We start from the raw sequence: 23,518 nt of genomic DNA, 5'->3' as shown, positions 1-23,518 counted from the left end.
GTGAAGGGGTTTCCGCGCCCCCGCACGATCAGAGGGCTGCAGGAGTTCCTGGGCATGGTGAACTTTTACCATCGGTTCCTGCCCCGTATCGCCCAGCTCCTGCGCCCCCTGCACGAAGCTCTCCGAGGTAAGCCGGGCAAAGGCGACGTTACCTGGACCGAGCAGATGGACACGGCGTTCACGGGCGCGAAGCTCGCCTTGGCTAACGCCACCATGCTCGCGCACCCGGCGCCCGATGCACCGATCGCCCTCACCACCGATGCCTCGGACTACGCGGTGGGCGCGGTGCACGAGCAATGGGTGCGTGGAGCTTGGCAACCGCTGGCGTTCTTTAGCCGGCAGCTTCGCCCGCCCGAACGCCGTTACAGTACCTTCGACCGCGAGTTGCTCGGACTTCACTTGGCGGTCAGGCACTTCCGCCATCTGCTCGAGGGCCGGGCGTTCACTGCCTTCGTCGACCACAAGCCGCTGATCTTCGCGATGGGCAAGGTCACCGAGCCGTGGTCGGCCCGGCAGCAGCGTCACCTCTCGGCCGTGTCCGAGTACACGACGGACATCCAGCACGTCGCGGGGAAGGACAACCCGGTGGCGGATTGCCTTTCCCGGGCCGTCGCCCACGCAGTCCACCTCGGCATCGACTATGCCCGGATGGCAGCGGACCAGGCCGCTGACCCCGACGTCCAAGCCTTGCGGACCGCCGTCACGGGCCTCCGCGTCACCGAGGTGCCGTTCGACGGCGCGGGCGCGGCCCTCTTGTGCGACGTCTCCCTCGGGCGTCCCCGCCCCATTGTGCCCGCGGGCTGGCAGCGCCAGGTGTTTGACGCCATCCACGGCCTGTCCCACCCGGGCGCGAGGGCCTCCCAAAGGCTGATCGCCGACAAGTTCGTCTGGCATGGCCTCCGGAAGGCCGTCCGCGGCTGGGCCAGGACATGCCTCGCGTGCCAGCGCGCCAAGGCGCACCGGCACACCCAGGCCCCGTTGGCCCCGTTCACGGTGCCGGAACGCCGGTTTGACCACGTCCACGTGGACCTGGTGGGACCTCTGCCCCCCTCGCGGGGTTTCACCCACGTCCTCACCATGGTGGACCGCACCACCCGGTGGCCGGAGGCCGTGCCGTTGGCGTCCACAACGGCGGCCGATGTCGCGCAGGCTTTCATCGCCACCTGGGTCGCCCGGTTCGGCGCCCCCTCAGACATCTCATCCGACCGCGGCCCCCAGTTCACCTCGGAGCTCTGGGGGGCGGTTGCGCAGGGGCTCGGGGTCCGGCTGCACCGAACCACGGCCTACCACCCCCAGGCTAACGGCCTGTGTGAGCGATTTCACCGCTCATTGAAGGCCGCGCTCCGGGCCACCCTCCGCGACGGCGGCTGGGTCGACAGGCTCCCCTGGGTCCTGCTGGGCCTCCGGACGGCGCCCAAGGAGGACCTGCGCGCATCCGCGGCGGAGTTGGTCTTCGGGCAACCGCTGCGGGTGCCGGGCGAGTTCCTCCCCGACTCCACGGCACCATGGTCCGCGGCACAGCAGCGCTCCGCTCTGCAAGAGACCGCCCAGAGGTTCGCCCCGGTGCCAACGGCATGCCACGGGCACCCACCGACGCACGTCGCCCCGGAGCTTCGCACGGCGGAGTACGTCTTCGTCCGCCACGATGCCCATCGGACACCACTGCGGCCCCCGTACGACGGGCCTTTCCGCGTGCTGGAGACCGGGGCGAAGCACTTCACCCTGGACATCGGCGGTACTCCTGACCGCGTTTCGGTAGACCGCCTCAAGCCGGCCCACCTCGATGTGGACCATCCACCGCCAGTGGCCCGACCCCCACGTCGGGGCCGCCCTCCTGCGGGCGGACCCCCGGCACCGCCCAGCCCCGCCGCCACGCCGCCCCCCGGTCCTGCACCCATCCCAGGAGCAGCCAGGGGCATCCCACCTGGCATCCCTGCACCCCGGACGCCGCCGATCGCCAGGGGGCGCTTCGGCCGGGTCATTCGTCTGCCCCGCAAACTGGCCCTCCAGGTGCGCGGGAATTCTGGGGGGGCGCGTGTGGCGGACACAAAAGCCCACTGGCGTGGTGACATCATTCCACGCACCAAGTGGGCGGTGGCCACGCCCGAGGGGTAGGCGTGGCCTCATGATATACCCCGGGCGACCAGCCCGGAGGAGTACAGTGTTACAGTGTAGTCTTACAATAAAGACGTTTATATGTTACCGCTTGTCCGCTTCCTCCTTGCTCACAAGCAGCGTGCGTAACGCCGCGCTTTAACAGCATTGTTAACAAAAGTAGCCGACACTGAAAGTCTTTGAACAAAGGTTAAAATGCAAGGCGATCATTTAAATAAATTTAAAAACTCCATTTAGAATCATGACCTAAAAAGTATTATTTAAATAGAACGGTACTCGGTAGAGCGCATACCTCTGCCAGGCTGAACAGTTTACATTTTCTATCCCACTGATAGGTCGGATCTGGATTTGAACATGAACCAAAATCGAATTGATTGTTCTTGTCACCTCACCAACTCGACTACCTAGTTTTGTCATAAGTCGTCCATAACTTTTTGAAATATGTTATATATAATTTTTGGCCCTGAATGGTGAAGAATCACTTGAAAAATTAAAAAATTATTGTATGCGGATCAAAATTCAGATCTTCACCAACATCAAATCCATTCGACCTTGTCACACACACAATCTGTCCCCCAAGTTTTTTTTCCGAATCACTCTACAACTTTTTGAAATATCGTGCTATATATTGGTTTTAGCCTTATTGCTCAATGATGAAGAATCACTTAAAAAATCTACTAGCTGGATCCGCATTCGGATCTTCACCAAAATCTAACCATTTCAGCCTTGTCGCATACCCACTCTCCACAAAGTTTCAGCCAAATCCGTTCACAACCTTTTGAGATATCCTGTTAACAGACAAATAGACAGATAGGAGTGAAAACATAATCTCCATCCACCTTTGGTGGTGGAGGTAATAATAAACTTCAACAAGGTCCAAAATAAGCTTAAATTTAATTCTCGGCAGATCAATGACACAATTCATTAAGAGTTAGACGTCTGCTCTGAGTTGAGGAGGTTGGCGTTTCAAACCCTGGCCAAGTAACGAGTTATAGCAAAGATTTAAAAAATAGTGCATGTTGCTCTCTTGCTTGATGCTCAAAATTTTAAAAGGGTAAAGCATGGACATATAAGAGGGAGGGGAGAGAGATGGAGGGGACGGGGAAAGAGAGGGGAGGGTGAGAAAGAGGGAAGACAGAAAGAGGGGGAAGACAGGAGGGGAAGGGAGAGAGAGAGGGGAGGAGGAAGAGGGGAGAGAGAGAGGGGAGGGTAGAGACAGAAAGGAGGGGGATACAGAAGGGAGGGGGAGGCAGGAGAGGAGAAGGAGAGAGACAGAGAGAGAGAGAGAGAGAGAGAGAGAGAGAGAGAGAGAGGGGGGGGGCAGGAAGAGAGAGATGGGAGGGAGAGAGGGGGGGGAGGAGGGATGGAAGAGAGAGGAGGGGTGGGAGAGAGAGCAGGGGTGGGAGAGAGAGGAGAGAGACAGAAGGAAGGGGAAGGAGAGAGGGAATGGAGAAAAGGGGGAGGGAGAGGAGGGGAGGGAGGGGAGGAATGATGGGGAGGGAGGGGAGGAATGATGGGGAGGGAGGGAAAGAAGAGAGAGGCAAGGGAGGAAGGGGGGGGGGGGAGATAAGTTTCCTTCTGTATACATCCTGTCCACAATTCCTCCTCACCCAATTTATTTGTCAAAGTCTCCCTCTATTTTGTCCTTCAACTCTGCTGTTGGTGTCCCCCCTCTCTCTACTGTTCCTTTTGTCATGTTGCGTCCTGATCCATTCAGGGTTCTAGCTCTTCCATGAGCCTCGACTCTGTATGCAAAAATACCAATCATAGGTTGGCAGTCATTGTGCAGGTTCTATAGGCCAAATGTCTCGTTCTGTGTTGAAGTTCCTTGGAAGAGAAGTCTTCTATTATATATTGGTAACCGTGGTGCCTGTCCGTGCATTCGTCTGTCTCCCATTTACGGCGGCTGCTTCCCACGCTGCGTTTGAAAAGCTCAATACAGTACTCATTTTTTGAAATGTCGGGAGAACAGGCATGGCACATGGTTAATGTTGATACCAGATTTTATTTCACAAGCTGGATAAATTGCACTCTTTTAAGACAAATTGAACCTCCACCAGCAGATGTGGCCTTGCCGTTTCATGGTGGGTGGTATAAGTAGCTTAGAGCTTTGTTTCTGAGTGAAACCAAGAGTGGAACACAATTTCCCTGGAACACAATGTCAATGTAATAATTTTAATTGATAGATTAACTTAACTTTTCCCGTCACTGGGGTCGGATAAATTTCCTCGTATATTATACTTTCAACATAAATCAAGGATTTCAGCCTTGAATGATAAGTTCAAACAGATGTATGCAAATTATTTTACAGCACACTCTTGGGACATGTACATGATGTGAGGAGAAGCTGTTAAAAATCTGGTGTGTGGGGTGTTAATTACAGGTATATGAAACCAGCATTACTACCTTTAACTGGTACCCTCACAAGCAGGTTTTCAGTGATGCTTCCGAAGGCCTGCAAGCAGAGAAAAAAATTCCAATAGTTAGTGAGAGGTTGAGAATATTACTCATCTGGTTATAAACAGCCATTTTCTATGCTGTCGGTAATAATCATACCAGTAATCACAATATTAGAAATTTTTGTCATTCATGTTAACTGCCTATATTTTACTTGCAGTATAATAAAAGGCCACCTACATAATACATATTGTCATGTGGTCAGCAACCTCTGGACAAGACGCAACCACACGTATGCGTTTACTGTCCACACTGAAGCTAATATTTCAAGGATAGCCAAACTATCACTGGTTCTCACAAGCTGGCACCGAACAGCCTGTGATCCAGCAAAGTCTCCTGGTTTCCACCAGTGCAAGAGTGGGAGCCAGACAGTAGGCCAGAGAGCACAGACCAGTGAACCAAAGGCCGAGAGTTAGCCGTCGTGTTCCAGACAGCTACAGAATCCACGGAGAAAGCTTCCTGCCAGGGCCCGGGGTTTTATACCCAGCCCGCAACCTGCTGCAGGTCTGTGATTCCCGAAGCCCACCGATGATAGGCCACAAGAGACTCCACCTCCAGGGGTTCCACCAATTAGTCCAGAAGAGTTCCACCAATCACAGCCCTGAGGGCCTCATTACCCCTGGCCCTAAGGCCCCCACGAGTCTTGGCCCCCAGTGGTTACACCTATCACAGGCCTCAGCATCCAACAAATCCCCGCCTCCTATGCACTGACAGACAGCTGCAGAGGAGGAATTATCTCACTCTGTTAGTGGGGGAAACATGACGTATCGGCTATCCAATCCTTTCTTTCCTTCCCCATCCTTCTCCTTATTCCATTTCTCCAAATTATTTTCCCATCATACCCTTGGTTCGCAACACTTAGCAATACATATAGTTGGCAATAGAATGCTTTAACACCGAGATGTTAACTACAAGATCAGGATGGCCAAGTGGACCAATCACTACATTCACAGAGGCCATTGTGTATACAGAAACATTTCCATCCAGAAATCAATTTGTTGTAACGGCAATAACTCTCATCTGAAAAAAAAATATGGGCAATACCCCTGGCACTCACCTGGTATAATAAACAGTATACTACACCGACTAAAGGTATTTTAAACCAATTTCAATGGTTGCTAGAAGACAGGGCAGCACGTACAATCATACTAACATAATCATAAGACTTTGAACAAACAAAGAAGAAAATACTTATTTTGGGGGACAACCCACCTGTAGATCCCCAAAGGGGCAGATTTTTTTTTAATGCCGTGAACAAACTTTGGTACATCACGGGTGGTGACGGTTGTGGTCAAGTTTCATCAAAATTGCAAGTCTAGTTTCTGAGAAGAAAGCAAATACCTATTTTGGGCAGTCAAACCTGGATCCACTTTGACCCCCGGTAAACCCCCTTATACCCCGATCTTTTTAAAGCCATGAACTAACTTTAGTCACAACACAAAAAATATAATTTGTGCCAAGTTTGGTCAGAATCCCATCAGCGGTTTCGGAGAAGAAGTTGCAAGTGTTTACGGACGGACAGACAGACGGACAACACGCCATCGCATAAGCTCCCCTGAACTTCGTTCCAGGTGAGCTAGCAAGACTGACGAAGGTCGATTTGATGGACTTATTCAGTTGGAAGAGCTGAGAAAAAGCATTCAACACAACAAATCTTGAGTGGGTTATAGTTTACATCACCTGAATGATCCAGAAGCCAAAAATAAAATAAAAACCAGCCAATCAAACACAGACTAGGAGCACATGCAATGGTAAAGACAGACTATGAGGAATCGGAACACATGACCATGCAGATTGGAGCACGTGACCAAGCGACAAATCGGTCAAAGGTAAAGTGGATTGGAAAATTTAATCAAAGGGTTAATTCCAATTGTTGCAGAGATACCATTAGGTGTACTTTGTGTGATAAAAATAAAATATCATACCTTGCTCAGATTATGTTGCATGGCCATAAACGGTGACTAAAGCACAGGTAACCAAAACATTGCACCCGAGCCTTGTCGTTGAGACAAAGTTGTCTTGACTAGTTGTGCAAGTGGACAAGTCACATAATCTGGATAGGATGCCAACTACACACTTCTTTTTTGAATACCACTCCAATGAAAGCCTCGATTATGTAGTGTTAAAAATTGCTAATACACCTCCCAAACTGTGTGCACATGCCATTTTTACCTGCGACATGTCAAAGTCAACAAGTGCTTCACGTTGCTGTTGTTTTGGGTCGATTTTTGAAATGTGCACTCATTGGTCGGACAGCTACCGGACCACACCCACATCTGTCGCTCGACTGCACCCAGCATAGTGCCGATATCAGACAAAATGATATGGCCGCCATCTTGTTTCCTGGTGGGCCTAACACATTCGGCCTGCGTAGGCCTCTGTCGATTATACACTGTCGGGATTTGTTGCGTCAGATTCCCATTGGCTTTGTTTGGGTCGAGTGTTAAATTATCAGGAAGGTTTAATCAACCCCGTAGACACCTCGCTAAAAAAATAGTGTTATGTAATTTTTGAACGGCGCTATATGTGCGTTTCCCAATGGACCCTTTACCGGATTTTTAAAGCCAATTCAGTTGCACTTAATGGCAAAGTCCCGTACCTCGAATGACCACGTACAGGTATTTTATTATCACAGAGTGTGAGTGCGGAAACGTAGTAACTGAATACACCTGTGATGTTCTTACGTTCAGGCCTAAGCCAAGATCTACTGTAATATATATACCCCACAGAGGATAATAACATAACCCTTCCTGCCGCTCCCGTATGGTTGGAGCGGCAGGAAGGGTTATGTTGCCTGAAACTAGACCTGTCATGTCTGTCAGATTGGTAATTGTTATTGAACGATACCTTGAAGACCCTCGAAGGTGAATTGTATGAGGGAGTTGAGTGGACAGAAGAGGCGAAAAGTATAGATTGTGTGTCGCAGATTGTGACCACAGTGCGGTCATTCTTGTTATAACGCTGCAAGCAAAAGAAAAACTTTTAAAATCGCATATCATCGAATGCCTGCATTTTCTGATGGGAATAAATGTTTTTCTTGCTTAAAAGCATTTTGAAAGCTCTAACTTAGAAAAACAACATGTTTTATCCGATACAGTGCAACTGCCAGATAGTGGTGCTGTTATGCTGTGTGACATTTGGAATGGTTATAAACAAATGAGGCCTACACCATTGATGACATTAAACCCAGTTTGTTTGGTTGGAGCCAGCCATCAACTTAAGACCTGAGTTGATCAAGTTAGGAATGAAAGACGATACCAACGGATCCTCATTAGGATGAATGAATACTCCAATAGAACGGCACACGGGAGAGCACATACCTCCGCCAGGCTGAACAGTTTATGTTTTGTACCCACTGATAGGCCAGATCTGGATCCGGACTTGAACCAAAATCTAATCAACCTGTTCTTGTTACGTAACCAACTCATCTACCAAATTTGGGCATAACGCGTCCTCAACTTTTTAAAATACCATGCTATATCATTGGTTTTGGCCCTATCTCTCAAGAGTGAAGAATCACTTGGTATTTGTATTCGTATCTTCACCAAAATCAAATAAATTCATGCTTGTCACACACCCAACATGTACACCAAGTTTCATCTGTATCTGTCCATAACTTTTGAGATATCTTGCGCACAAGACAAATTCAAATCTGAGCTATTTAAAGTACTCTCTGCGAAGGCAGTCGTAGCAAATCCATAACACTGAACAATTTTTTTTGTTTGTATACAAGATCGAGGCTCGTGTAAGAGCTAACATTAATCACAAAAAACAAACGGACCCATAAGACAAAATAAAGGGAGCGGGAGACCAGAGAGGAAGCACACAAGAGGATGCGGAGAAGGGGAAGCACACAAGTACATTTGAGAGAGCAAGGACATCGGGAGATCTGTGGGAGGGAGAGGGCTTGGGGGAGGAGGCGTGGGAAGGGGGTGGGAGGTGAGGGAGGTAAAAAAACACATGGAGTCCAAAAAAAGAAATTTTTTTGATGGATCTTGAAATTTGATGATTGACTTTGAAAAAAACAAAATTGATCTCAACACAACACTCTTACCTTTGCCAACTAGAGTATATTTTCATTCAAAACACACACTCCTGTGCATGTGCGCACGCACACACCCACACCTACAAATTCACAAGTCATTTCAAATATAGACTTCTTAAGATGTCACTGCCACCGAAAATCGTTATATACTATAATTTGGTCGATATGAGATGCAAACTTGTGCCATTCCTCTTCTAACCAAGCACAATATTAGTGGTGGTGGTTGAACGTGATCTGTTAACTCTCCCCCTTTTGTGGCATTGCAACCTTCCAAGCTGTCCCAAAGCGGTTTGAATGGCTTCAAGTCAGGGGTACAAGGTCACTGAAGATTTTCATTAATGTTTTCCTCAAAACTTTGCTTCCTTTCCTACTTCCTGTTCGTTCATTGTCTTGCTTGTTGTCCAACTGTAGCCCAAATGTCTCTCTGTCATTTCCGTTTCCGCTTTACCCTCCGTCAATTTGCTCTTCCACGAGCTTTGATCTTGTATCGAAAAAAACAACAACAATTCCAAACAGGCGTGCAGTTTTGAATGGTGTGTTGTTTGACTGGCACATGCAGGGGCCCTCACTGTAATAATCCATAAAAATTGCTGGTGTGGGATTGTCCAAAGTTTCACAGCAATTCCAGTTTTCTACTGTGGAAAAAATAATAATATGAAACCCAGGATAGCCAGGGCGGTCCCACGATGCTTGGTTCAACCCCACGTTGCTTTTCCTGCAAGCAATATAAATTCACCAACTTCCGGTCACAAAATATTTTCCTCTACCACTCGTCAATGCAGACATTGAACAAGATTGGCACTCGGTAGAGCGCATACCTCCACCAGACTGAACAGTTTATGTTTTGTATCCCACTGATGGGTCCAATCTTCATCTCGATTCAGACCTGAACCAAAATCTAATAAATTTGGCCTTGTCGCACATTCAACCTGTCCATCTAGTTTTGCCATAATCCGTCCACAGCTTTTTGAGATATCGTGCTATACTGTATACTATTATAAAGCCCATCACAAATTACGGGTTGGGACAGTTTATTTGACGGTGCAGCCTTGCGAGTTGTGAGCGTGTCAGAGTCTGAAGCCTCGGCCTAACGTCAGGTGTGCTTATATCTTCTTTATGTATTAGACATCCTAAGGATGTAAATGAACACTCGTTTTACTCTGCGTGTGTTGCACATCACGTGCAGCGAATTTCACCTCCCTGCACATTGTATTTTTTGTTATTTAAAAAAACGCTTCTGTACACCACCCTTGATGCTCCCTTTGCAAGCCACCGTCTACAATTCCAATAGAAGAGGCGTAATTACTCTTTTATGGAAAATGTTTTTCAAGTTTGTTTCACCCTCAAAAATAGACCGTAGTGAACACACATTAGTGTTAAAAGATTGGCCTTTAAGACCTACCTTTATGACGGGGGACAGACAAACACACACACTGACATTGTGTTTTATACGGTAGATCGTTTTTGGCCATATCTCCCATTGGTGAAGAATCACTTAAAAATTGTCGGATCTGGATTGGGATTTTCACCAATATGGAATAAATTCGTCTTTGGCACACACCAAACCTGTCACCAAATTCCGTTAAAATCCGTCCATGTCTTCTGAGATATCCCGCACAGACAGACAGATGTGAAAACATAACCTTCATCCACCTTCGATGGTGGAGATACAACTACCTCATTGATAAAGAGTGAACTTTTAAAGTAAACAAAAATCGTTCATTCCATCAAATACAAAAATAATAAGCGATACCAAGTCAATTCGACCAAGGCCCGGATTAATTCAGGCCCCTTTGTCACCCCCACCTCAGCACTGATTTGGTTTGGTGGGTTATCCACGAGTGAAAATGGTCCGACTCAATGCGACTTGGCCCAGTAAACCTCGATACAGCACGTGCTGCTTCAATGTAGTCTTGGGGTAAATATGAACATGTCGGTTGATACCTCCGTCAGAGGTCATACCTCCACGAGGCTGAACAGTTTATGCTTTGTATCCCACCGAGAGGCTGGATCTGGATCCAGACCTGAACCAAAATCGAATGGGCTCGTTTGTGTCACCTACCCAACTCATCCGCCAAGTTTCATCCAAATCCGTCCACAAGTTTGTGAGATATGGTGCTGCAAATAGTTTTTGGCCCCGTCTCTCAATGATGAAGAATCGCTTTAAAATTCCACTGGATCTTCACGAAAATCCAAGTGATTTGTCCGTGTCACACACACAACCTGTCCACCAAGTTTCATCCATGTCTGTCCATAATGGTTTGAGATATCCTGCTTACAGACAAACAATGAATCTCCCACGATGAAGCTAACTCTGAGGGCCTTCCACTCACTCACCGCAGGCAGGTTGGTGGTCTGTCCCACAAATACCCCTACAGGTCGCACAAGATCTGCCTGCAACCCTCTTATGATTAAACTACCAAAATCAAGACTCTCTGCTCACCTTCACCCTTTCATTCCTCTTTTTTCCCGCCTCTGGAACAAACTCGCTCACTCCCTTCAATCCCACTCCTCCCTCCAGGTCTTTAAAACAGCTGTTCACCACCATCTACTATCTTCCACCATCCAAAACCTTGATCTTTTCTACCCCTGTTAATTCACCCCAGATCCACTTTTCTGAAATACCGACTTCTTTCCTGGAAGTCCGAGCAGTGTCCATGTGTTTTTTTTTTACCTCTCCCACCCCCCCCCCCACCCCCTTCCCATGCCCCTGCTCCCTTCCCACGCCTCCTCCCCCCAAGGCCGCTACCTCCCACAGATCTCCCGATGTCCCTGCTCTCAAATATTGTACTTGTATGCTTCCCCCTCTCTCCCCATCTTGTCTCCCATTCCCTTTATTTCGTCTTATGTGTCCGTTTTTTTTGTCATTAATGTTAGCTCTTACGCGAGCCTCGATATTCTATACAAAAAAACCAGACAAACAGGGCTGAATACATAACATCCATCCACATTCGGTGGCAGAGCTAATATCACTAAGCTTACCGCTCGTCGTGATTGCATACCGGCTTCAAACTTATGACCTCCACGCTGAATGGAACACAGCAGCAAGAAGAGGATGTGGGGATGAAACAGAGTAGGAACAAACCAACCAACAACTAACAAAGGAAAAAGGGGCGAGAAAGAAAGAGAGAGGAGAGGGGAAATCACAATAACCTGGAAAAAGAGAGTGCTTGGGAATGGGCTCATTTGGGGGTAGAAGAGATCATGAGCATGGAATGGGGATGACCTGGGGTAGTGGTGAACAGCATATTGCCATGTCGGGTATCGCTTTACATACCGTTCTTCGCCTTCAGATTTTTCCCTGAGACAGCACAAATACTAAAATGTTCACAAATACGCACAAAACCAGGGCCTCATTATGTCCTGCCGTTCACAAGTACAAACGTAGCTCATTAATTCTGCTTTCTCACACCAGCAGGCCTGCACGCACTCATTATTTCTGAAACCTGCGCCTCTCCATGCTTCTCTGGGGGCCTTTATGCAAGGCTGAACACCATTCTCTTGCATCAAGGACCCGTTCTACTGGGAACGGCAAAAGACAAAACAGCAGGAAGAGCGGCAACTGCCTGAAAAGGCATAGCTGTGTGCTACACGGTCTGCTGCTGCACAGCCTGTTACGTTTCAAAGAAAGTCCAATTTGTTCTGCTGTTGCAATCATACTAAGCAGGAATGTCTATGGAGTTGAAAGAGATACTCCTTCTTTTTTTTCTTTTTTTAAGCAGATTGTAAACTTTTCAAAGTCTGGTCCTCGTAAGCTCAAATTACTTTTGTTTTTGCCATTTTTTCATCGTTAGAAAAAAAACATCCAATTTTATTTCCATTATTGTACCACGCTCCAAACCATGGCCTCGGTTCTGCCAAAGCAATTTCTTTGGCTGTGGTTGCAATACTCGACAGGTTGCCACTACTGATTGTTACATATTTATGTGAATGTATGTGAATTACCATTCAGGTTGCTTATCCGTGTGTATTATATTAAGGGTTGTTGTGATTGGAGGGTCAGGAGCCCTTCTGAACCAGTGGCCGGAAACGGAAGTGGCCGGAAAACGGAAGAAGAAAAGACACGAGGTAAAAGAAGGTTTTTCGTCTTCCTCGCCCGCTCCGACGAAAGGTGGGATCGACCTTGCGCTGCGTGAACAAGCGGCGTTCCGAAACCCGTCTGGCGAGAGGAGTTACCTGGACGCGTAACTACCTTTTGACACGGCAAGTCACCGTGAGTGCGTGCACGGAACCAAGCGTCCGGCACAGTTTGCCCCGTCTACAAGGACGCGTACGGGTCGCACGTTGGGGCCTCGCGCGCGTTGCAAACCGCGCTTGGTTTTGCCCCGTCTACAAGGACGCGTACGGGTCGCACTTTGGGGCCTCGCGCGCGTTGGAAGCCGCGCTGGGTTTTGCCCCGTTGCTTGGCAAGGAGGTGTGCGCTGCAGCAGCGGTCCCCAGTACGATACCTGCCCGGTGGAGGAACGTCCACCCGGGGTTCGTTCAACCGCCCGAGTGCGGAGACGCCGACCAGTAGCAGTATCTTGGTCAGGAGGGGCCCAGAGACATTGTGAGGAGCCGAGACCGAAAGGGGGTGTGAGTACTCACCGGGACACACATGTATAAGATGGCCATCTTAATCATAGGGAATTGATTGTGAATTGGGAATTGGTGATGATTATGTATTGTTGATTGCTCGGGGAAAATCTCCGTGGTTGTGTCCTTGAAATATTGTTGATGGTTGTGTCATTGAAATTGTTTGGTATCATTACCATTGAAATATATCCTTGAACGTCAGTTGTCTCTGGGGTGAAATTCATATGGCTTGCGTGGCGAAAGCGCATATATAATACAGCTTTCTGGCGAAGTTCCTCTCACGGTCCGGGGGTCACTGAGACCAGGTATTCACCGAGGGGACCACGTAACACTGATGCAGGATAGTTAATGCAGGGGAAAGGAGTTTGGAATTTGTTCAGGGTGCTGGCGGTAATTAATGTCCACCATCTAATACTGGTAGACGGGGCACCGAGGTTAACTTCGATCCGAGGGCCACCCATTTGATGGACCGCAAGACATGCAAAAGACTAGGATGACTGGGCCTCGATTCAAATCCAGGCTAGACAGCTCAGAGGTGAGTGAGTATGCCTCTAGGCCATCCTGTCATCCCGTATTCTAGCACTCCAGTGAAATTCCACATTTTTGCCCTGGTCAAGATCTGTTTTGTGTTTTTTGTTTTCTGTATACAAGATCGAGGGTCGTGTAAGAGCCAACATTGATCACGAAAAGACAAACTGACACATAAAACATAAAACATATGATAAAGGGAGCGGGAGAACAAGATGGAGAGCAGGGACACCGGGAGATCTATGGGAGGGAGAGGGCTTGGGGGGAGGGGGGAGGCATGGCAAGGGTTGAGGTAAAAAGTGCCATGGATTTCTCAGTGCCATGGACACTGCTAGGACTTCCAGTAATGAAGTCGGTATTTCAAAAAAGTGGATCTGGGGTGAATCAACGGGGGTAGAAAAGATCAAGGTTTTCGATGGGGGAAGATAAGAGATGGTGGTGAACAGCTGTTTTAAAGACCTGGAGGGTGGAGTGGGATTGAAGAGAGTGAGGGAGTTTGTTCCAGAGGCGGGAGAAAAGAGGAATGAAAGAGTGAAGTAGTAGCGTGAACGCAATTTGTTTAAGTCTGAGGCATGAAATGCTCAAAACTAATCTTGGTGCTTGAGATGGTGTGAATCTTGGTGCATTTGGCCCATGTTTTGTTGCTTTGATTATTAACAGGTGAAGACCTGGTTTACATCCTGGGCAAGAAACCATACACACATCTATCCTCCATACACACACCTCACAGAAAAAAAAAAATTAAGCAACAAAACCTTTTAGGATTGTATTGTTTGTAAGGTACGGTCCAACTTAGATTTTGATTGAAGAGATCCAACAAATTGATCTGTACAATCCATTAAAAAACGATGCAAGTGGAGGCCAAATTTGAGTTGTTATGTGAAACCAACATGGCTGTCTGAAACGAGTGTGCAAGTTGGCAACAGTGCTAATCTACAAACGATTACAGATAAGTTTACATGGCAGAAATGGCCTGGATAACGTGTGACTACCTCACCGACTCCAATACAAGCTTGTACACTTTTTGTCATCGACCAAATCAGACCATCCATCTCTTGCTGTGGGATGTTGTATCATTCTTCAACTAAGGCCACTTTCAATTTGCGCGAGAGATGGTGGGTGGACTTGGTGAGCACAGATGAGGCTTTGCCTGATTTCTCAAGCATGTCCAATCGGATTCAGGTCTGGAGATCATGTGGGTCAGTCTATGCAAGTGGTGTTAATGGTCCTAAAGTGCAGCAATGGCAACCTGGGTATGGTGTAGATGGGTGTTATCATGCATAGAGATGAAGTTGCGTCCTTCCTGTTGGGCTAGACTTCAAGGGAACACGAGAGACGTATTTATCTCACCCATCCATGTGACACCAGTCATAGCACCTCCAAATAATGACAGGATCAGTTTTTCTGCAGACTTCAAAGTGTCAGACTGTAACATCCACAATTAACAAGTTGCTCCCCACCTCATCGATGGACCCAGGCATGTCCATCATTAAAGTAAAGGGACAAAGTCGAGACAGATCATGGTGTTAAGAACATGGTGCCAATGATTCACTGCTCCAGTTCAGCCCTTCACTGTTGTGTCGCAAATTGCATGCACTGCTGTCGATGGCACTGTTCGAGGGACATGGAGTATTGATCTTGTGTGAGCCCAATGCACTGGCATAACCCGATCACTCGGGTCAGGTGACGATAATTATGTTGCACATCTAATTTCCTGATTGTGTTTCTTTAAAACAAGAAAGAGCAATCAGAGATTGCAGACTGTTACCATCTTATCTAGTAACTTAACTCAAACTCACGGCACTCCCAGGGAATGGAACCGAGCACTCCTTATTCCTCCAATAGCTATGGTTTATACACACGTGACTTAAGAAGTTTCTGAACTCTGAATCCATAGTTTATGTCAGTTTAAAACAAGAAAGAGCAATCAGAGATTGCAGACTGTTACGTGTTCCTCCCCGACCTCCTGGTCTTGGTATACCTCCGAACCCCGAGAGGAGCCACGGCAGAAAAATATATTATTCCGTGTCGAAATCAATATTGAAACCACACCAATGATTATCCACAAACCAAATAATGTATTAAAAAGCACACAGGAAGAACAATACAACAACGATAGCAATCAACCATATAATCAATCTTAAGATGGTACCATCTTATCTAGTAACTTAACTCAAACTCACGGCACTCCCAGGGAATGGAACCGAGCACTCCTCAATGTCTCTATAACTCTCCAAGGCGAAGTTGATTCGCTCCAGCGATCGTTGGAACAATGTCCGATCAAGATCAATCGAGGCGTAGGCGGTCGAAGCGACACAGAAGTCACGTGGTCCAACACCCAGCAAACTCGCGGTAGAATGGAAAATCCCCAAAGACGCGCGCCGACGTGCACATTCGCTGCTCAATCAGCGAACCGCCGTGTAATCTTCAAACACCGCTTTAGTGCACAGCCCTCCCCGGCAGACCACCGGAGGGTAAGACCAGCCGAAGCGACAAAAACCTTTTCCGATGAACGCAGCGCACGGGGCAAAATGGCGGACGGCTCTCACTCGAGCCGGAGCCTCTAGGCAAGGATTCTACAGGAACCTCAATGCCGATACCTGACTACGCAGGTTCCTCAATACTCCGGCGATAACACCTATCGCACGAACTTCCTTTCAAGGTCTCAAAGTTCACTCGCGACGTTCGCTCGACCACGCCCATAACGGAGCTTCGACACGCGTCTTCCCCGACCTTTGCCTCACGACCTCTTCTTCCTTGCTCGACGTCTTCCGGTTTACGATCCAATTTTCTGTCTCATTTTTACCATGAGCGCTTTTAACCTTTTAACCACCATAACCATTTCCCTTAAACAACAATAATCGCCGTTTCCTTCCAACCCCGACAATAATAATAATACATAACCAGAAATGTTTCAAGTGGATGAAAACCACAACCCTGGAAGGGCTGAATCCATAACAAGACCCCTCACCAGGATGTGTTTTTGGCGGTTTTTTAAGGCTTTTGTGTTAAAACAAATATGGCCACCGAACCACGTGACCTCATCATCATTATCATCATTATTATTTTCATCATTATTTTTTTCTCCACCAATTTATTCATAGATGGCGCTCAAGAAATTTCATCTTGATCGGATGAAGTTTTGTACTTGTCGAATAATGACATCATAATGGAGTACAGTGGAACCTTGACTTACGAGTTTAATTCGTTCCGTGACCGAGCTCGTAACTCAATTTGCTCGTTTCTCAAATCAAATTTCCCCATTAAAATGCATTGAAATGCTATTAATCCGTTCCAGCCCGCCAAAAACCACACCAATTTTTTTTTAAATATACAGTATATATAAAAAATATCTCGCGCTTTATATTTCACCTGTATGCAGCATACAAGTTGGCAGGATGGCCTGGACTGGAGGTACGCACACTTGACTCTAAACTGTCCAGCCTGGGTTTGAATCCCGACCCAGCTATAACCTGTCATGTCGGTGTTTCACAGGCAGGGTGATTCATCAATGTGTGTACCGCTAAACTGGGCGCCCCGTTTGCGTCCCATTAGTTGTTGGATGTTGAGGATCTCACCGTGTCTTCCACAAAGAGAAGGCGAGCTATCGCCGGCACTCTGAACAAGTTGTGGCCTGGCATGCTCTTCTCCTCTGCCGTTATATACGTCCTCCTCGGCATCTTTTTCCAGAAGAGCCCTGTCTCGTCACAGTTGAAGATTTGCTGGGGGATGTATCGTTCGGCTTCTATCAGTTCGGCAAAAGTTATAATAAAATCTTCAGCTGCCTTCACATCCGCCTCACCAAGTCGACAACACGCACACCTCGCTCATGTTTTTCGACGATTGCGTGTTTTATATCCAAGCACATCATCCTCTTCTTCTTCTCAGTACTGCCCTTGGCACTCAATTTCTTAGGACCCATGGTTAAAACTAAGAAATTTTCCAAAATAACCAAAATGCGAAAACAAAACAGCAGCGATATACGGCAGAGATACTGTACTTGCACGGCAAGATAACCACGTGACCGGAACCCACCTGGTGGGGGGTGGCGTAAGCTCCAAAATAACCAAAATGCGAAAACAAAACAGCAGCGATATACGGCAGAGATACTGTACTTGCACGGCAAGATAACCACGTGACCGGAACCCACCTGGTGGGGGGTGGCGAAAGCTCCAAAATAACCAAAATGCGAAAACAAAACAGCAGCGATATACGGCAGAGATACTTGCACGGCAAGATAACCACGTGACCGGAACCCACCTGGTGGGGGGTGGCGTAAGCTCCAAAATAACCAAAATGCGAAAACAAAACAGCAGCGATATACGGCAGAGATACTTGCACGGCAAGATAACCACGTGACCGGAACCCACCTGGTGGCGGGTGGCGTAAGCTCGTAACTCGGATCTCGGCTCGCATCTCAAAGCAATAAACCGCCCGAGCGACGGCTCGTATCTCGGAAAACTCGTAAGTTGGTGCACTCGTAAGTCAAGGTTCCACTGTATATGACTCCTCATAATCATGACGATGACATCATTATTACCATATGTTATTCCCCATTGAAAGTTCTTTACAATGAGCCATGTCTAAATTTGTTCTATGTATCGCTTTCGGAGATATAGAGGTGCAAAGTTTTTTCGTTTTTTTCCAAGATGGCGCCAGTACCACGTGACCTAGGACGTCATAATTATCATTAAAATTTTATACAGGAGGAGTTGCACATATTGTGAACATTTCCTGTCAATCGGACAAACGGTTGCAGAGGAAATCATGTTTATTCAGTGCAAACAGACAGACAAACAAACAAACAGACAGACAGACAGACAGACAGACAGACAGACAGACAAACAAACAAACAAGAAATGTCGTGCATAGCACGATACTTGGTAAATCCCTAAAATAAGTTGTTGGCCTATGTTGGCCTCAAACATAATTGGTGGTTGAATTCAGTTACCTGGTATGCAAATGCTCTTAAAATTTCAAGTCAATCAGATGAAAATTGAGGATTTTAGAAATTTGGCCTATGTTGACCTTTTGGCCTATGTTGATCAAAAATACTTGGTGGTTGAATTCAGTGACCAGATTTGCAAATCGTCTTCAAATTTCAAGTCAATCGGATGATAATTGAGGATTTTAATTGACAAGAACAAGCCGATTGGATTTTCCTTCAGGTCAAGATCCAGATCCGGCCTATCATTGGGATACAAAACGGAAACTGATCAGCCAGGTGGAGGTAGGCGCTCTACCGAGTGACGTCTCGTGTTAATTGTCTTTTGATCATGATGTTCATTCTAGAGCTGTGATGTTCCCAACAAGCCAATAATGTTGTGACTAGTTAACCTCCTTCTTGAAAGAGATAGAGACAGAGACAGAGAAAGAGACCAAGACACAAAGACTGCCAACTCTTTCTCCCCCATTCATAAAAGTCTATCAAGTCATTCATCAGAAAGTCTTTAAAATAGAATAAATAAAAAATCGTTCCTTTTAAATTTCCCTATTTTGCATTTCTCACAACGTTATACTTCACATATTGTTACACCCACCTGCTGCAACCTGCTTTGTTTTATGGGAGGATAGGGGGGGGGGTGAGGAGGAGGGAAGAGGGGTGGGCGTGAAGAAAAGAACAAAACACACCCAAGTGTTCTAAGCTGTTCTCAAGAGTGTTACTTTCCTGACATGTCCCCTGCAGAGCAACTAAGCATCCGCGCTGCCCGGCAGCTAATCAAGGCATGCAGAAGTGCTGGTTGCCTTTCAGAGGGGACACAGAGAGACTCAGTGGGGATCCTCTTTCCCCTCGCACCATACCTGCCACTCAATGCGCTAAAAATACAGCAGCGGCACGTGGGCGCACATATTTGCTGCTTATTATCAGCAGGTCTTAAAATGCAGGTGCACACAGTGAAACCATCATGTTGGTGAGGACACACGTCTGTCCAAAGTCATTTTTACAACTGTGAGGAATGATATTTTTTACTCTTGTATCACATGCACCAATTAATTATGAGCCTATTATACTCACAAACTATGAGACCCCTCACCCCCCCCCTCCCGCCCCCACACAGGGCGTTAGTACAGACCATTACCCAAAAGGGGCACCGTGTCATGTAGATTTACGTAGGTTTGGTGTTGCTTTGGTCAGGTCTGATTTATATGATGAGAATAAACGCGCTGCTTCTGCCTTAAGGCTTCATCAGCGTAAAACAAGTTGATAAAGAAAGCATTGAATCTAAAGCCCAATAAGTGGTGCAAGGGCTCCTCGCTATATGTCCAAGATATGTTCCAGAAAAGTTTGATTTATAACGAAACGACGGATAACGGGAAATTTTTCAGTAGAGCATATACCTCCACCTGGTTGTCCATATCACTCAATGGTGAAGAATCACTTTAAAAAATATACGAGCTGGATCCGGATTTTCACCAAAATTGGATCCATAACTTTTTGAGATATCCTGCTATGTATAGTTTTTGGCCCAACCCCTAATGGTGAAGACTCACTTAAAAAATTAAATAATTATCATATCCGAATCCATATTCAGATATTCACCAAAATCGAATATATTTGTCCTTGTCAGACACCAAACTGTCCACCAAGTTTCGTCCAAATCCATCCACAACTTTTTGAGATATCCTGCTATGTATCGTTTTTGGCCCAATCCCCCAATGGTGAAGAATCACTTTAAAAATTCGAGTAACCGGATCCGAATCCGGATCTTCACCAAAATCGAATCGTTTCGTCCTTCTGACATACGCTACATCTCTGCCAAATTTCGTCTGAATCTATCCACAACCTTTTGAGATATTTTGTTCTCAAACAAACAAACAAACAAAAAATGGACAGACAAACAGACAGGGGTGAAAACATAACCTCCATCCACCTTTGGTGGCGGAGGTAATGAGATTTTAACCTCGGTTTCTATCTGGATCACAAGCCAGAGGTTCAGAAGGGAGCGCCAACAGGCCTAGCCCTGCGTCCTCCTCCAACGCTTCCTGCTCATTTTCAGACAGCCTCCAGGTCCCTCTTTCATTTGTGAGCCTCATCTGGCCAAACTCCAAAAGTCCTTTCCCTTTGGGTTCCTGCTATCCCCAGAACACCCGTAAACGATAATCAAAGGGTGCCTGCTGGTAGATTTGGCCATGATTTGGGCCAGCAATCTATCAGGCAGCAGGCGGCGGCGAATAAAGACGTGAGCAGCATTGCAAGTTAAAAGAAATAAAAGGAATAAATTCAAAAGGAAGCAGAGAGAACAATAGTCACATAGGTAAGGTGACAGATTCCATGGCATTCCACTGTCCTAAGCAAGACACATCGGCGGAGCAACTGCGTGGTGTGGCTATGATCTGTGGGAAAAGGCCGGGGTCAATTCTCCCTTACCATACTCTGCAAGCTCATTGAGCAAAGCTGTATTCTGGGAGTGCACCTTTACACTTGCCTTCGTGAACACCCTCGTAAACAAAAAAACAAAATTAAAAATGAAAGTAAACTCCCAAAAGGGTGTGAGTGTGTGTGACGATGCTAATTAGTCAAATTCCCACCATTTGCAATGCTCATGCCTTTAAGGTTAGTGCTAAACTAGAGGTCTTTAAGGTTAGTGCTAAACGAGAGGTCTTTAAGGTTAGTGCTAAACTGGAGGTCTTTAAGGTTCGTGCTAAACTATAGGTCTTTAAGGTTCGTGCTAAACTAGAGGTCTTTAAGGTTCGTGCTAAACTAGAGGTATTTAAGGTTCGTACTAAACTAGAGATCTTTAAGGTTAGTGCTAAACGAGAGGTCTTTAAGCTTAGTGCTAAACTGGAGGTCTTTAACGTTTGTGCTAAACTAGAGGTCTTTAAGGTTCGTGCTAAACTATAGGTCTTTAAGGTTCGTGCTAAACTAGAGGTATTTAAGGTTCGTGCTAAACTAGAGGTCTTTAAGGTTCGTGCTAAACTAGAGGTCTTTAAGGTTCGTGCTAAGCTAGAGGTCTTTAAGGTTAGTGCTAAACTAGAGGTCTTTAAGGTTCGTGCTAAACTAGAGTCCTTCCATTGTAGCTTAGCCAGAAATCATTTTGCTTGTGGGCTGACCATATGGCCTAGCAAAGATGTATGCACACAAGCCTCTAGCCTGGGTTCAAATCCTGACCCAGCTATAAACTGTCATCCTGGTGTTTCACAAGTACGATGATTCATCAATGTGTCCCTCAGATGGACATTAAAAAGGAAGTCCTGTTTGCCGGCATTAGTTGGTGGAAGTTAATGGTTACACGGTGTCCTTTGTGAAGAGTAGATGAGCTATGTCCGACGCGCTGAACAAGTTCCAAAGGCACAGCCATGCCCTCAGACAATGATGCTACCCCGCACCCTTGTGCTTCATACGAGAGAAGAAGAAGATTTTGCTTCTACTCAGTCATCTTGTCCATAATAATTATATATTTTCCTTTTTGAGTTTCAACTCAGGTTAGTGCTGTATATGGATGCAACAAATGTATCTGTAATGTACTGTATGTACGTTCATGCTTGCAAATCAAAATACAGGTGAAGCCATCAATTTTCCACTTTTACAAAACAATATGTATGACTTAATGAAGGATCCAGCAAACAAAGCTGTTTCAATGTCGTGTCACTCCATTACATGACAAAGGAGCTCATTATGGGATGGTTGGAGAGGGCCTGGTGTCATTGTTGTCATCAAACTAAAATACACAATTTGGTATCTGTCTGTCTGTCTGTCTGACTGTCTGACTGTCTAACCATGATAGATTCGGTCATTATTCATCCAACCGATCTCAACCAAACTTGACAGGGGGACTATGACTGTCACCCCCCAACCCCTAACACTTAACAGGAGGGTAAGGCCATATTTAGCCCCCCCCCCCACCAACAGGATGAATAGGCCACCCAAATGTAGAGAAGCAGTCAATGAAACATACATAATTACCCTGCGCTCATGAAGAGAAAAGTAGGGTTAGGCATTCGGTTGCGTACGTGCGGCGTACGTGACTAAATTTAAAAACTAATTTTCTCGGCAAACGTTGGTCCGATTGACACGAAATTTTACCATAGGAATGCCTATGGTAAAATTTATTGAAATAATTTTTGTAGAATTTTTTTCTACCACCTGCAGAATTCTATCACCACCTGGAGAAAATAAAATTCTACCACCTGTAGATTTCTTTTATTCATAATTATGACGTCATATGTCATGTGGTACAGACACCATCTTGGAAAAACGTTACACCTCTACATCTCTACATCTCCGAAAACGCTTCATGGAAAAAATTGAAACATGGCTCATTGTCAAGTACTCTCCTTGGGGAATATATGTTAATGATGATGTCATCGGTACTTTAATTATGACGTCATAATTCGACAAGTGCAACGCTTGATTCGATAAGTATGAATTTTTTTACCTCTGCAATTATTGGTCCGATTGATACGAAATTTTACCATAGAAGTGCCTCTGCCTGTCGAATTTTTTTCTTCATAATTATGACGTCATATGTCACCTGGTATGGACGCCATCTTGGAAAAACGTTGCACCTCTACATCTCCCAAACCACTCAATGGAAAAAATTGAAACATGGCTCATTGTCAACTACTCCCCATGGGGAATAACATATGTTAATGATGATGTCATCGGTGCCTTCATTATGATGTCATAATTCAACAAGTATAACAGTTATCCGATCATTATGAAATTTTTTTCTCAGCAACTGTTGGTCTGATGGACACGAAATTTTCACCATAGGAGTGCCTCCTCCTGTAGAATATTTTAATGATAATCATGACGTCACAAGTGGGTCATGTGGTGCAGGCACCATCTGGGAAAAA

The 23,518-nt window shown here is 46.4% G+C and overlaps 1 protein-coding gene across 3 annotated transcripts in view; it reads right to left on the bottom strand.

The window, feature by feature from the left end:
- Positions 1-23,518, bottom strand: part of LOC137428967 (autism susceptibility gene 2 protein homolog) — a 243,157-nt gene that overhangs the window by 104,478 nt on the left and 115,161 nt on the right. For all 3 annotated transcript variants that reach the window (XM_078780863.1, XM_078780865.1, XM_078780864.1), the window contains one exon: positions 4,522-4,570. The gene's annotated coding sequence lies outside the window, so the exon portion shown is untranslated. Of the gene's footprint in view, positions 1-4,521; positions 4,571-23,518 lie in introns of those variants that run through there.

Source organism: Myxine glutinosa, chromosome 6, assembly GCF_964187855.1.
Source record: "Myxine glutinosa chromosome 6, kmMyxGlut1.1, whole genome shotgun sequence".
Classification (NCBI taxonomy): Eukaryota; Metazoa; Chordata; class Myxini; order Myxiniformes; family Myxinidae; genus Myxine; species Myxine glutinosa.
Note: the sequence above shows the minus strand (reverse complement) of the source record. Positions and strands in the feature narration are given on the sequence as shown.